Below are 16,367 nucleotides of genomic sequence, written 5' to 3' on the forward strand. Positions count from 1 at the left end.
AGCCCTGAGTGCTCACTGGAAGGACAGATCGTGAAGCTGAGGCTCCAATACTTTGGCCACCTCATGATAAGACTCCCTGGAAAAGACCCTGATATTGGGAAAGATGGAGGGCACAAGGAGAAGGGGACGACAGAGGACGAGATGGTTGGATAGTGTTCTCGAAGCTACCAGCATGAGTTTGACCAAACTGCGGGAGGCAGTGGAAGACAGAAGTGCCTGGCGTGCTCTTATCCATGGGGTCACAAAGAGTCGGACATGACTAGACTAAACAACATCTTCAAATGAGAATACCTTTGAAAATTGGCTACTGTCACTTTAAATGGCAACTTATATTTACTTAATAATGTTAAAGCAAGACAGTTTTGAGGAAGCAGTTACTCCTATTAAAACTCTGGATATGTTTGGTAGATTTTAATTTCTGAAATTCATTTTAGGATGCCGAGCAGCTTACACATTTTTGAAATAAATAAATAAATAATGCATCTTACTCTTTCTGGGAAGCTTGAGGTTACTCCTCCTAGAAAGCCTGAATTACCACTTTGTATCATTTAACCCCATTTAATAACAAAAAGTTGATAAAATTCTATAAGGAAAGGCCTTTGGTTCTGAACATGGGGAAAATTTGAGTCATTTTTGAAGCAAAGCTGCAGAAAACTGGCCTTGTCAAAATCCATTACGCTGTAAACAAATTACCCCAAATAAGATCAGGCATGTCAATTTATTATCTACTTGTGAATCAAACAAACAAAATACCCAAACAGACTTCTATGTTTTTAGGAAGAAGTTGCATTGCTTTTAATGTATCTCATTACTGCCATTATCGTCACACAATTAAATTTATATAAGTGAGATAAATGCACGGGGAAGGCAATATGGAGTTTTAAATAGTTGCATTTACTGTGGTTGTAATGTCCCAAGATCATCATGTCTGGGGACAAGGGCATTTGTAAGAATAAGTAACCATGGGAGAACTCGACAGGTGAGTTCTTGAGATTTATTGCTGTCAACACTAGAAATACTCTGTCTAATCAAGTATTCTAGATACTTATCTGTAGACTAGGAGTTGTGCAAATAAAGTTGTTGGCTGTGCCACTGCAGATTGCCAGTGGGTAGGGTCATAAATGCTCCCATCAGATACAGAGATATAGATATACACACACATTCAGATCTACCTGAAGGTAATAAACTAGGACATCAAAAAGAAATCCTCCTCCCTGATCTGTTCATTTACTATATCCAGGTAACTTTTTACTGGAGGGAACATATAAAGATATGAAAACACACACACCCATAGACTGAAGTGGTACAGTCCAAAATTTCACCATATCAGGTTGTTTAAATGGGTCTCAGACAGAATGAAAGCAGAAAAGTACCATGGTCACAGTGGGAAATTGTTCCCTTAGCATATCTGTGCTAAATTCCCTCCAGTAAATCATGTTCCAAAAAGATTATTCCCCAAATATGTAGAAGCAGTTACCGAAACACATGTGTAGAGAGACCTGTGTCCCAAACAAGCCTGGTAACATTGGTTAACTAACTAGTACAGTTGTACCTGGGAAGTCAAACGGAATCTGTTTCAGAAGTCCATTCAACTTCCAAAATGTTCGGAAACCAAGGCACAGCTTCCAATTGGTTTCTGATTGCACTAGCACGCCAGAAACAATAGCGGAAGCTGCGTCAGATGTTCGGCTTCCAAAAAAAGTTTGAAAACCGGAAAACTCACTTCCAATTTTTGATTGTTCGGGAGCCAGAACGTTCGACTCCCAAGGCGTTCGAGAGCCAAGGTATAACTGTATAGACTTCTTATAACCTATTGAAGAATGCTAGTTAGGCAACTACAGAAACCAAAAATTCTGCTCAGTCTATTCTATTTTCTATTCTATTCCCAGCACAACAGGAAACAGAAGGCTATGCACCAACAGTGATACAAAGGAGGCAGGCCTACTTAAATAGGGGCTCAAGGTATCCCACTCAATGTTATGAAGCAAAATATACATGCCAGTACCTGCAACACAGTTGAGGAGAGCAAAACATGTTGCTCATTCATTGGTGTGGGACAAGGAAACAAGATGGGGACGTACTGTTGCTAAGGCATGTCCAGAGAAGAGATGCAACTTGATGACATAATTGTTGCCACGGCTGGTTGTGGCTTGTAGTCGGGATTGCCCAGTGAGTGTGAGGAGGAGCAACAACCCTCTGCCATTCATGGTCACCAGAGGAGGGGAAGGTTTCGGCCCACTTAGTGACTGTACCCATTTACTTATTTCACATATGTGAAACACTGCCATTCATTCAACTAGAAGGGGATAAGGCATTATATTCATTTTTTCTATATTATTACTGTTTCTTCATATTTTTGTATCTTCTCTATACTCTATATTTATTTGAACAGAAACATACACCCACATGGCCCAAAAAAGGATACTGCAGTTTGAGGTGAAGTATAAGTGATGGCATAGTCTGTCCCATCCAACAGAGTTGGATGATAGTCTCCACTGACAAGGACCAATGGGCACTGCGTTAATATATGGCATGATGCCTAATGATGGGTATCTCATTACTACAGCATAAATAATAGTACACTGAATAAGGCACAATTGTGTGGAATATTTATGCAAGTTCCCTCAGTTCTGGCCAACCTTTTAAAATCTGGGGGCTATTTGAGCTCTAAGGCGAAAGGACTGGATGGGCTCCTTAGTCACCATGAATTCCTTTTGTTTTTGGTTTTGGTTTTTTTTGGACACATGTAATTATGTAACATTTTTCCACTGGGAAGAAGTGTAACAGAGGTGCCTGTATGTGTTTTAATAAAATTGTAAAGACAAACAAGTCCAAGGATTCTGTGGGTGGAAGAGAGAAACTAACTGCTAAAGGCAATTTAGGAGAGATCCATTAACACTCTGTTAATGTGATTTTGAGAAGGAACCCTGTAGGTTGGAAATTGGCCAGTTTAATGTCATAATTAAGGGATGTCCAGAGGGAGCTCCAGAAGATTATAGACCAGTTAGTTTAACTTCAATTTCACAGAAAGGCTTGGGCACTATTTTTAGATATCAGTTGGGAACACTAAAGAAAGAAGCATGTCTTGATTAAGAATGGGCAGCCTATTGCAGGGAGGGCATGGTCATGTTTCACTAACCGAGCTAATAAAAGATGTCATTTAGAGATATTAAAGCGGAGGGGTACAAAGGGATGCAGCCGGCATTCTAATTAAATTTTCAGGATGCCTATGAGGAAGTTTCACTATATAGAGGAGGTCTAAAGGGGATTTCAGAGAAATGGAAGAATGTGTCTTCTGCCGAATGCCATATATTAACCTGCTGCCACAGCAGCAAATGCCTCGGCACTAGAAAATTTGTTTTAACTCTGGAAAATGATTGTCCAGGATGGAATCAGTTGAAGGTGGCACCATAGAGTCATGGGTCCCACTGGTAGGATTAGCCCCACTGTTTTCTCTGGTCAAAGAGGTCTGGCAAGTTTGATGCTACAGATAACTGCAGGCGACTCAACAGAGCTTTAATAAACTGCTTAATCAAAGAATCCCTAAGCAGTGACTATAGAACAATCTAAAGCAATTATCAATATACAAATAAAATCAGCATAATGTAAAAACAGATATATTACAACTTGTTAGCATGTCTAGATAGGCTTGCCAAAACAAAACTTGTTTTTGTTCAGTTTTGGTGTTATCAACATAGACGTAGAATATGGAAGCTGGCAGATCCCTGAAAATATACTCCATAGGAACAGAAGGAATAGGATTTCCCTTCCCCTTCCCTGTAGCAGACCAGTTCTTCTGCCATCCTTCTAATCCCCAGGTGGAAAATGGTTCTTCAGCACATCTCCACTGGCAGCAATTTGGGTAACCCTCTGCCAGGACCCATCGTCCTCCACCAACACCAGCTTAGCTAAAAACTACCTAGAATAACTTGGGGAAGGAGCCATTACTGGCAATGGATGGGAAGGACATGCACTTTTGTTCCCAAGATGCTTTCACCTTGGGACAGAAATTAGTGGAGCACCTCCATTACACACACACACACACAAATTCAGATCAGGTGGCTCTTTCTCTTTCCTGGTGGTAAATGTACTGTTTTCAACACATTTTATGACACTGTTTCATTTTATGACACTGGAACAGAGGCATCAGCAGTTAAAGAGTTTGGATTTGATATCCTGCTTTATCACTACCCGAAGGAGTCTCAAAGCGGCTAACAATCTCCTTTCCCTTCCTCCCCCACAACAAACACTCTGTGAGGTGAGTGGGGCTGAGAGACTTCAGAGAAGTGTGATTGGCCCAAGGTCACCCAGCAGCTGCATGTGGAGGAGCGGAGACGCAAACCCGGTTCACCAGATTATGAGTCTACCGCTCTTAACCACTACACCACACTGGCTTTTGCAGGAATTTGCAGGGAGCAGGGTGGGGATATACCGTATTTTTTGCAGGGAATTTGCAGGGACCAGGGTGTGGATATAAATGTTGAGAGTTTGGGGTATCAATCAGGATAGAACCCTGGGTCCCCTTTCCAAACCTACAACCTGAGGGTAGAATGTCTAAGAGGAAGCTTGCCAAACCAGTTCCTTTGTCAAAGTAATAGGGTTGACTGGCTTGTCAAATACCACAAATTAGCATATCCAAATAAGTTGCTCTATGTGATACAAAAAATGGATGGGTCTTTTCCTCACTCTCCACACCTGGCTGATACAGAGGAGAATAATAGAGCTGTTGTGTGAAAGAGCTGCAAAGCTGGATGGGAGCTAGAGGTGTGTCTTGCTCTGTGCTGGACTTTGGGGCTCTCCTGGAATCCTAAAGGGGAAGCAATGTGAATATTTATTCTGTGAGCCTCACCATCCTGTGCTCAGGTCGTATATACCGTATGTGTAGACTGAGGTCATTTTATTTGTTTTAGTGTTTTAACTATTGTTTGTTTTAAAGTATGTTTGTGACTTTTTCCTCACTTATATTGTTTTGTCTTTTTTGTAAACCACTTTAATGGGCTTTTTTTTACAATTAAGCAGCATATACACTTTATTAAACAAACAAACGAACAAACAAACCATATGTCCTAAAGATATCATAGTCTCTGCTGTCTTTAATTCCAAGAAAAATATGTCCTGGATATACACTGGCACCTCTGGAGTCTCTTGACACTTGGAGATTTGGGTTGCACATAACACATTTTTCTTTGATTGTCATTCCAATATTAGTTTCTGAAACAGGAGCTAATATATTATGCTGAATGATGGTGTGTTTCAATGAGTAAATAATAAGTACTGCATATAACTGTTCTCAGTAACTTAGCAGTTCCAGCCTCCGGAAGTAAATTAGAAAACTTTTTTTAAAAAGAAAAAAAAATTGAGGTCAATTTTGTAAGTCACCAGGGAAGGACAAATGTCCTTTGTGGTACCCTCCAGATCTTTTCTGAGACTGAAAAGCACTCTGCAAAACATTATTTTATCAATTAGAATTATTGCACTTTTAGCAAAGTGTGACCTATTTACAAGGTTCAGACTCTTCAATTTACCCATTAGTGGGCATGACCTAGCTAGATTTTTTGCTGCATTAGGCAATTAAAGTGTAATTCAGCTAAAATATTCTAGAAAATCAGGCAAACAACTTCATCATCATCTTGACCTATCTATGGTACCAGTGATTCTAATGGATTTCATTTACTTCTAATGCGGTAATAAATTATATAGATATTCTCTTTAAACTCTAACTCAAAATATATTAGAAAATGTAACATGATTATCAAGCGATATACTACCCAATCAGTTCAAAAATCCTGAAGAGCAATATATGACCTGCACCTCAGGTCAAGCAGACTATTCATTCTCAACAGCATGTAGGTCAGAGTGTGGCCCCATCAGAAAGCACAATACATCAGCTGATTCAAAGACAGGAGAAATAGGTGACAGCATCCTAAAGATCAGTGTAGAATATCTCTGTTCCCTTTCTCTCTAGAAAGGTCATTTACACAAACCCTTCCACATGTTGAAAGAAGATATGGAAGGGTCACAGGGCAAACCCTGCCTGCCCATAACACCATTCTCTAATGTAGTGGTTCTCCAACTTTTCTCTCTGGGCCACATTTTCAGAATAAAAATTTGCTTGCACCACACTGATTTTTTATGGATAAGAAATATATTGGAGCACAGAAACAACTCCTAGCCGTGCTTCATTGATAACACAGAACCCAACTACTTTATAATATGACCATGGGCCATCTAGAAATGATAAAACAATGCAGCTACATAAGAACATGAATCAGTCCTAAAATATAATTATAAACAAACCTCTTACTTAAGTATATATACAAACTCAGTGAGAGGTGTGAGCTTGCTTTGGTGGGTAATCTCATTTATATTAGGTCCAGCTTGAGATAAACAAATCACCTCATCAACACAAAGTCTTTCTTTCTTCTGATCTTGCATATTTCTCAGAGTTTAAAATCCCTGTTCACAATGCCATGCCATGGAGAACTGTAGAAGAATAGCTAACACTCTTGAAGAGAGGCATGGATAGTGTTCCTGGTTGTATATCAAAAGAAGAAGAAGATACTATACTATACAGGCTCTCCTGTTTTGCATACAGTGGTACCTCTGGTTGCGAACGAGATCCGTTCTGGAGTCTCGTTCGCAACATGAGCAGAACGCAACCCGCGTCTGCGCTGGTCGCGATTTGCCGCGTCTGCACATGCGCGTGACATCATTTTTGCGCATCTGCGCATGCGCAAGCGGCGAAACCCGGAAGTAACCCTTTCCAGTACTTCTGGGTCGCTGCGGGACGCAACCTGAAAAAATGTATAATGAAGCAAACTCAACATGAGCTATGACTGTACATTCAAAGAACACTCAACCATGCATGGGCCATTTTTGGACCCAGAAGAGGGCATGACAGGGGTGTAACAGGATATAACGGAGGTGTGGAGAGCTTATGTGTGCTCTTCCAACACACAAAGACCAGAACACAACCCCCAAGCAAATCGGGGGTTGCCTGTACTACACTACACTGAAATGTTTAAATGTTTCTTTGATTGTTCTTGAATCTTCCCACCACACTCGCCATCCTTTCCTGCCACACCAGTGTGGAGTGCTACATGCTTTAAAACCACTGTTGTAATACCTACCGTACTCATGCCAACTAGACTGGTTCGCACATTACACTGAACTCAGGTACCAGTTGTCTCTACACACAGACAAGTGTTTGTATGAAAGGCATTTAATTTGTGCAACTCAACTGTTTGGACACACAGGTACAAAGGGTGTACATACCCTTTGAACTTAATGTGTGATTGCCTCTTCAACTCACATATATATGCATAGTGCTCATTCAGGCAATGAGTGGCCATGATTGGGTCATGCAAAGAGGAGCTCTACCCATGCAAATGGAGTGGAGCCTAGACCTATCTCACATCTTCACTTCAGAATCAGTCTCGATATACTGTTATATTTACAGGGCAACTACCTGGTCTGATGAGGATGTTTATAATTAGCCGTATTGTGTGAGGGTTGCATTTTTCTCTTTTTCATTTCTTTTCAACTAATTTATATTATTCTTGATAATTTTTTTATTATTATTCGAAGGTGTTGCTACTTCTGATTTATGCCATTATTTTAAATAAATTAGTCTGAACATTGGAAATATTTTTATTCAGCTCAAAAGTTGTGGCTGAAAAGCATAAACTAAAATGATCCAAAAATAATATTAATCTTTAAATGAAGTAGAGACTCTATTAAACCATAATGCAGGCTTTATTTGAGCAAATTATCCACTTGTGTGTACTTCTTTTAATTCAGAAAAAGTCAGAGAACGTGAAATGTCAAGAACATAGCAAATATTTACAGCTCTGTATGAAAATGATACAGAAGTTCCAATAGCATAAGTAAAGGGTTGCAGAGCAGTGCAGGTTAGTTTCAACAAAACCATTTATTGGAAAGCTCTTCTGTTAATGGATTGTTGGGTTTTTCTCCCTTAGTTAACTTAAGTGAGATTCTTTGCACGAACAAGAGCTCCCCCTCAAGGAGTAAAGTGAAAAGTTCACTTTCCCAATTAGAGATTACAAACCTAGCATTGGTTTATCAAAGTGTCAGGGTGGTCTTAACACATGCTACAAAAGGGAAAACCTCCATGTTGTGTTCCAATGTGCAACAAGGACTTTCTGTGTATCACTGCAGACACCCTAACTCAGTGATGGAAAGCCTTTTAGAGACCAAGTGCTCAAACTGCAACCCAAAACCCACTTATATATCGCAAAATGCCAACACGGTAATTTAACCTGTGTATCTCATTTTTTTCTGTGTGTTTCACATTTCTTCTTTATGACTGCTGTTGTAATAAATAATCCTTCATAAAAGTTATTGCATTACATTCCTTGTTAGATTATCTTTCCATTGATATATACCGTATTTTTTGCTCTATAAGACTCACTTTTTCCCTCCTAAAAAGTAAGGGGAAATGTGTGTGCGTCTTATGGCGCGAATGCAGGCTGCGCAGCTATCACAGGAGCCAGAACAGCAAGAGGGATTGCTGCTTTCACTGCGCAGAGATCCCTCTTGCTGTTCTGGCTTCTGAGATTCAGAATATTTTTTTTTCTTGTATTCATCCTCCAAAAACTAGGTGCGTCTTATGGTCTGGTGTGTCTTATAGAGCGAAAAATACGGTAATTTTAGGGAATAACTCAGTGCTTTCTTTCTAAAAAAAATGTTTAGGGGTACTCTCATTTTAACTTAAGAAAATCACCACCGGGGGAAAATAAATACAGTTCAAATAAATAACAGTGAATTTCTTCTCCCGTTAAATTCACAAAATTTTGGGGGGTATTTGTCCCCCTGCGTCCCCACAGGGAAAAAAGCACTGATATTACTCCAAAACAAAGTGGTGTTATGAGCCATCAAACCCCGGAAATACATTTTTTCCAGAAGGTTCCACAATTTTGGCCACTAGTGTACACTGGAGGGCTGTACTAAGAGCCACCCTCTCCCAATTTTTAATATGAGATAATAATGATTGCCTGTGTGTGTGCTGCTGTGTGTGCACATACAAATAAATATAAATAAATAAACCCAGCCAGATGGGTGGGGTAGAAATTATTATTATTATTATTATTATTATTATTATTATTATTATTATCTCTTTCTTCGGCTGCTGTTTGATCGCAGCCTCCACAGAATGAATTTCTCTTTGGCTTCTGTGGGAAAGCCCAGAGAACATATAAACCCAGCAGCCCCTTCTTAGGTTGCCATCTTCATATGCTTACTGACCTGGGAGTTAAGCCCTGCTGAACTCAAGGCGGCTTACTCCTGAGTAGGAAAAACAGACGAGCAGGAGGCCCCGGCACATCAAAAGTCAACACCTGCTCAGCTCACTTGCTCGCCAGGCCCTAGTGCTGCAGGCTTTGGACGGCACGCACGAGCCCTCCTCTCCTCCTCCTTCCACCCCCAGCATGGAAGCTATGGCTCTGCTGGAGCGATGGTGCGCGTGCCCACAGAGAGGGCTCTGAGTGCCCTCTCTGGCATGCGTGCCATAGGTTCACTACCACTGCCCTAACTTGTTTGCAGCACAATCCCCCCCCCCCCCTTCTCTTCCTGGAATCATTCATGCTTGTCCTCAAAATGCTCTTTAAATCTAGATTGTTTTTCGATCCTACTGTCCACAAGGGTGGTTGTGGTTACTTGATATAAGTTTTAAAACCCTCCCCTTTATTAGTTAATCCCTACCTTTGTCTCCCTGCACATGCTAAAAGTTAATGATGAAGGAAGTGATGATTGTGCTCTTGGTAGACGCCCACCCCCAATGTCATTGGGAAGGTCTGGATACACAAACACATATTTCTGGAACTGCCTACATCTGTTTTAAAATGGGCACACTCTGTGTTAATGCATAATCAATCTCCTATGAGCTTTTATTTTCTGAATGAAACTACTTTCTCAGGAAGACTTCTAAGGCCAAAAAAATGCAATAAATCTAACTGGTGTGTGGACTACATGGAAAAAACCCAAGTATTCAGTCCACATTGATCCTAAAATAAAATGTGTATACACACCCTACACAGGCTTACATTCAATGGAATGTGTCTTTTCTAATTTACTTACATCTCAGTCCCGCCCATGTTTAATCTGAAGCAAGTTCTACAATGGAGCTTACTTGTATGCTAGTGGACAGATGATCACGACCGTAATTCCCATTCACATCAATGGGGAAAGCAGCTTTATATGTGGAAACTCTTATTTATTTACAGCATCTATACCCTTCCCTTTAGCCAAAAAGGCTGTCAGAATGGCTTACAAAAATGGCTGGCAGTTCTAAGGCAGTTTCTTTCTGCCCACAGATTCACAAGCTACAAGCACATGACACACAAGGAAAAAAAGAAAGGGAGTAAGAAGGGAAAAGCGAGCCCAAGCACTAGTTCTTAAAGTTACTTTTTAACATCACAACCAGAATCAGTGGAGGTTCTGGCTGTCTTGCTAGCTGGATGAAAAGCAGGGTTTTTTTCCTTGTCAATGGGGAAGGGGTTTTATTTGGATTCAGGTTTGATTTTTAATAATGCTTATTTTGCTAGATGAGAACAGAAGCACCAGCGTTAAAGAAGCAGGCATCTTATGGCCCATTGACTTGCTGGCAAATTCCTTCCCAAACAGCAGCACATCCTTCTACCCCTCCAGTCAAAGTTGCTGTTGGAATCTCCCTACTCCTGTGCTAACTTCATGCACTTGCCTAGGCTTATCTTGATGGCCTGTAAGGAAAGCCTACCACCCTTATTCGCATGGTGTGGTCCTACCCTTTTGCATGACATCATCCATTTCTACACACAGTTAATTCTTTATGTAAGACGCAGCCTAGAAGTATTTTATTATTAGCTAAGCAATTTCAGGTTACTTATACAAGGCTAACATAAAACATGAGAGAAATAACTGTTAGATGCCACCCTCTCCTTGTGATACAGTACAATACTTTGCCATGTATTTTCCATTACACAGGCCCTCCGCTGAGGCAAGGGAGATTAGAGCTGGTGATTACATCCAGGCAAGGAGGCCAGGACAGCTTTTGGTGCCACCTTGTTTTTCCCACAAACAGCTGTCTTGGTGACAAATAAAATAATTACAGGATGGTTACCCTCCTCTCTCCCCAACGTCAATGGCAGCAAGCTTATGCTTCTACAAGAAACTGCTATACAAGAAAGTATAGCATGTATACTCCCTAATGATATGTTTGCAGTAATGTGCTACAATCCTATGTGGTATTTCTTGGGGGAATAGTGCCCAGTGAATATAGAATGTTCCACTGGATTGTACTATGTTGTATGACTCCTGGGGTGGAACTAGTGCTGAGCACTAGCTGCAAAGTAAATGAAAGTGCAATGATTTTTCTGAAAACAATGAAAATGACCGGGGATATTACATATACTTTTATTAATATACATAAGGTCCAATAAAAACTAATCAGTCTTGCTGCTTTTGCATCTTTCATTCTGGTATCTTTCACTCTGGTATTTTTCATTCTGCACACAAAGGTCTGTTCTGCATTAGATCAATGCTTTAGTGCCAAGTTTTTAATGCAAGCTCTGAGTCTTAAAGACCAATACTTTTCTTGGCATAACATAAGGGTGTGTGTAACCACCAAATCCAAACTAACCTACTCTTTAGCACCCCTAATGCCCTGGTGGCCTCCTGTTAAACTGACAGTGGGGGGGGGGGAAGGAAAGAGACAGTTCACCTCCTTGATAAAGAGTAAACTGAAAACCATATGTTCAAATTCCATCTCCCAATCCATATTCCGAACTGCACTATTGGCAGTACTTTGATCTGATGAATAAATTATTTTTAATTTATCTAAGTGAGATGGTCTGTGCATCCCTATCATTTTCCATTCTGTGTGCAAAACAGAGAGCAATTGCCACATGCTTGTAAATTGGGTTTTGTCAGTAAAATATGCTTGCTTGATACTGGAGGCATTTGCATTTTATATACTTCAATTGCCATCTGCTAATGGTAATTTAATCATTCAATAAATAAAACCAAAGAGAGCAAACATTAATGAAGAAGATGGGAGAAATTCTTAATGGGATATTTTTTTTATTTATTTTTAGAAACCACAACTGCAGCTAGTAATAAAAATTAAAAAGGATAATCAATTAAAACAAGATGACAATATTAAAAGCGGTTATATTTCTGGCATATCAGCTGACTAGAGAGGCCTGGAATTCCCAAAATACAAGTCATTATTTAGCAGAGAAAAGCATATTCAGTTACATGCTGTTGGGGGAAGTGCTCTGCCTCCACACTTGGGGGGTATACCAGTTGCTAGAAACCACAGAAAGAGAGAGTGCCCTTTTGTTCAGGTCCTGACTACTGCAGGTTTCCCGAAGGGACCTGGTAGGAATAGGTGCTGGACTAAATGGGCCACTGTCCTGATCTTACATTCTGAACTTCTGAACTGGAAGTTGGACTGTGTGGAAAGAAACTGCCTCGCGAGGGACATTTCCAAGGAAGAAAAAGGGTTCACAAGAAAGAACAAGCACCTCCACCTTCTTCCATGTTCTTATTATCTTATCTAAAAACGGAGCTGGGATCCAATGCCTGCCTACTGAGTATCTAACTCTTCTTGTCTCAGTAAGCTGCACCCGAAGTTTCATTTTGCCATGTGAGGCCCATGTGTTGACCCCTTTTGCTCCTGCGCTCAGCCTAATTCTCTTTATGAATCATCTGTGATTCATGCACTCCTCACCATCACCTTGTGTCATCTGATTCATTATGGAAGAAAGCAGTCATCTCACAGGTTTGCAACAAATCTCAGGTAGCAAGTTGCCTGTTTGCTATTCTGGACAAGTCACCAAATGCTAGAGGTTTTCAGCCCCACATCCATTATTGAACTTTCTAAATAAGGGAATAAATACCAAATGCTGCTGTTCATGGCAGAACACCCTTGTTCAGTGACCTTTTAAAAAATTCTCAGCATAACCACTTTACAGTGTTAAAAAAAAGAAGTTTGTTTTGCTGTAATGGAAGTTCGTCAAGTCTATTTGAGTTAATAATGCAATGTCATAATTTGATAGGGAGGAATAGAAAATATGGAGATTGCTTTAATTGACTTATTGGTCTGCAGAACTTGGCTAATGTGCTTTATTCAGGAATAAGAAGTGCTATTTCCTTAGCCCCAGTCCCCACAAAGAGGTGTGGGGTCAACTTGTAAGTGCTGCTTTTTCAGAGGTGTTGTTTTTCTGTTTTCAACACAGACTCAGGAAGTGCAGTTTCCTTAGAAAGAAGGAAAGCAAAACATCTTTGTGTGTTTCAAGGGCATATGGCTTTGAAGAGGAACAGGTTGTGCATCTAGCAAACCTCCAGCCCACGCAGTCAACTTGCAACCAGAATTACATCATGCACTCGTTGCCCAACTGTCCCCTCCTTGCGGCATCCAAAGCTTCATAAACTGGGAGATATTTCCCACACTATAAGGCCCAAACTAGACATGATGTTATTTACCAGAATGCTATTAACATGCATATGTATATTTGTATTATGCAATATATAGCAGCTGCCATTGGAGGCCTCTATGAGAATGGCTTGACTCCAACTGGTGCTGCTGCCAATTGATTGGCTTGAAAGAGAGAAAGCAGAGTCAGATGACTTTATTTCCCCACAGGACCTTGGCAGGGGCTGACAGTTTCCCCCCATGAATATGCTAGACTACAGCCTCTCTCTTTCTGTCATACAGTTCAACAGAGAGTATGGCTGTGCATCCCATTGGATTAATTAGAGTCAGGGAAAGACTGCAGCATGGATAAACACCTGGTGAAAGACACAGTCTATGTATACAATGCCAGCATAAAACACAGAGGTTGCTGTTTTCCACTGCATTTCAACTTGCAGACGGACATCCTTGTACACATCAGTACAGTTGGATGTGTTTCCAAGTTGCCTGCGGTATGCCCACACCAGTAGGTAGAGGCTATGTGGATGTCTTCACATGTTGGAATAGCAAAATGATAACAGAATGTAACAAAATGAATCTACTCCTCCGTAACTGGATCATGTCCAAACAACCTCATCCAGTCAGGTGGAAATCTAAACAATGGATTGCTAGCATTACCCAGATCCAAAAGGATTCTTGCCCAAAGCACATCAATTCAGGAAAGCATCAGTCAGAAAAATATGGTACAGAGGAGTAAGATTTTTCTCCTATAATGTCATGGAGGGCCACTTCTCACTCAGGTACTAAATCTGATCTACAACACTTCAGACTGCATGCGGGATTTCACATGTTTGAATATTTTTCTATACTAAACAAAATAGAAGAAAAATATATCTGCAAATAGAAAACTGCATGTCAACGAGAAGAGTGCTAGACTAGTTTTCTATGTGCTGCATTCAATCAGGTAAGGTCCACCTACATTCCAGACATAGAATTACCACCCCAGTGAGATCAGTGACCATAAAGGCACAAAAGCTATTATTCATTACAAATGTTCTGCACTGTTTGGGCTGAAGCTTGAATACTATGTGCAATCACAAGAACACAGCATCCTTTAAGAAGGACATTGACAAACTGGAGCATGTCCAGAGGATAATGACTAGGAAAGTGAGGGGTCTGGAAACCATGTCCTCTGAAGAATGGTTGAAAGAGCTGGGTAGCCTAAAGAAGACAAATGTCAAAAGGATGCACAATGGCAGTCTTCAAGTGTCAAAAGGGATGTCACGCACAAGACATAGCAGGCTTGGTCTCTGTTGCTCAGAGGGCAAGACTAAGTTAGTAGAAAAAGTGCAGGGTAGCAGATTTAGGCTAAACATAAGAAGGACCTGCCTAACAGTATGAGCTGTTTGACAGTGGAAGATGTTGCCTCTGCAGGCGGAGGGCTCTCCTTTGCTGGAGGAATTTAAGAAGAGGCATGTCAGAAACACTGTAGTTGCACAAAGCATCCTATGTTGCAGGTCATGCATTCAGCAGAGAGTTGGACTAGATGAATTCCAAGGTGTGTTCCAACCTCCTAATTCGAAAAAATCATGTTGCTTTAAGAAGGAACAGTTGAATCAGCTCAAAATAAAGTTCCTTTTGTATACCAATATGGAAAGGAGTACCCTGAAAGAAGCCAACATTTATTTTGCTTCAATTTGCTAAACTTTTCTTTGTTGTGTGCTGTGTTTTCCCTGCTGTGCCCTCACAGCTTAAAGATTTGCCAGAGATAGATGTTGACCAATATCAGAACGTAGGCTACAGTACTAACCCCACTTACCTGGGAATAAGCCCCACTGAAGTCAGTAGGATTTCCTTCTGATTAGACAGGGTTAAGATTAATAGCACCAATCTTAACCATTAATCTGAATTGTTAAGATTAATCTATCACTTAAACAAAAAATTATGCCATTTTATTCCATTAGGTATTTGCTAGGTTTAGAAAGCACTTAAATTTTCAAAGGTTGGGAAGAAACTGCTTGAACAAAAACTGACCTTGTCTTTATACACGTCAAAGGATGAAGAAATTCTTCTTTATTTTCCCCAAAGGCTTCAAGCAAAAACTGCTTTGAGGTTTTTTCTACAATTAAGAGGTATATAAATTTTATGAAATAAATGAAATGTGTTAAGATCTCTTCCCTCATCTTTTTGGAAAAGTTAAAAATAGCATTGCATTGCCATCTCTTCTCAAAAGATGAATAGTGTGAAGACTTTGGAGCTTGCATTAAATTAGAAACAAGGAACCTTCAGTCCACCAAACCCAACTATTTGGCCATTTCAGGCAGGCCATGCATCCTGCCCTACAGCTGACATACGGTATGGGACAGATAAAGGTGGGATTTGCGTAAAGGGGATTTTGAAGAGTCTTGCTGCGCATTGCTTCCCAAGCACCTGGCAAACAGCTGACTGCCAGGCAATTGCTGCACAAAGTGCTTCTCAAATGCCCAACAGCTGGGTGTTTGTGGGCACTGGAAAACCATTGCACAAAGCACTTTTACCAGCCCTGTGCTCAGCATCTCCTAAGGCTTTGCAAAGCATTTAAATGGTGCTTCCAGCTGGCTGTCAAGTATTTGGGAAGCAATGCACAGGGGACTTCGACATGTGTCAATCATCTGGCACCATCATTTTGTCAGATGATTGACTGGTGGGCTGTCCCACCTGTCAAATTTAGCCACTGGGGGTTGGGGGAAGGATAAGAGTCTGGCCTGCCAGGCCAAAAAGACTCTCCTGCAGTTTGACTTCATCCCCAGAAGTGCACACTATTGTCATTCAAGACAGACAGATGCCAACAATAAAAGATTAGGAAGCACTATAGCATGGCTAAGGGCAAAATTACATGTTATGAGGTAAACATGGAGTTTCTTCAAGAATGTGTGGCCAAGTTGCTGCTTCCACAGTAGACTGGTACATGAGATGG

General features: G+C 40.6%; 1 protein-coding gene across 4 annotated transcripts in view; it reads right to left on the minus strand.

Annotated features, from left to right (window-relative positions):
- The window catches only part of LOC310674495 (uncharacterized protein), a 141,277-nt gene that overhangs the window by 122,716 nt on the left and 2,194 nt on the right, over positions 1-16,367 (minus strand). For 3 of the 4 annotated variants that reach the window (XR_014509611.1, XR_014509612.1, XM_083433751.1), the window contains exon 2: positions 15,446-15,530. The gene's annotated coding sequence lies outside the window, so the exon portion shown is untranslated. Of the gene's footprint in view, positions 1-2,005; positions 2,216-15,445; positions 15,531-16,367 lie in introns of those variants that run through there. The other variant, XR_014509613.1, reaches the window with a different exon arrangement.

Source organism: Podarcis tiliguerta, assembly GCF_965153285.1.
Source record: "Podarcis tiliguerta genome assembly, chromosome: 3".
Taxonomy (NCBI): Eukaryota; Metazoa; Chordata; class Lepidosauria; order Squamata; family Lacertidae; genus Podarcis; species Podarcis tiliguerta.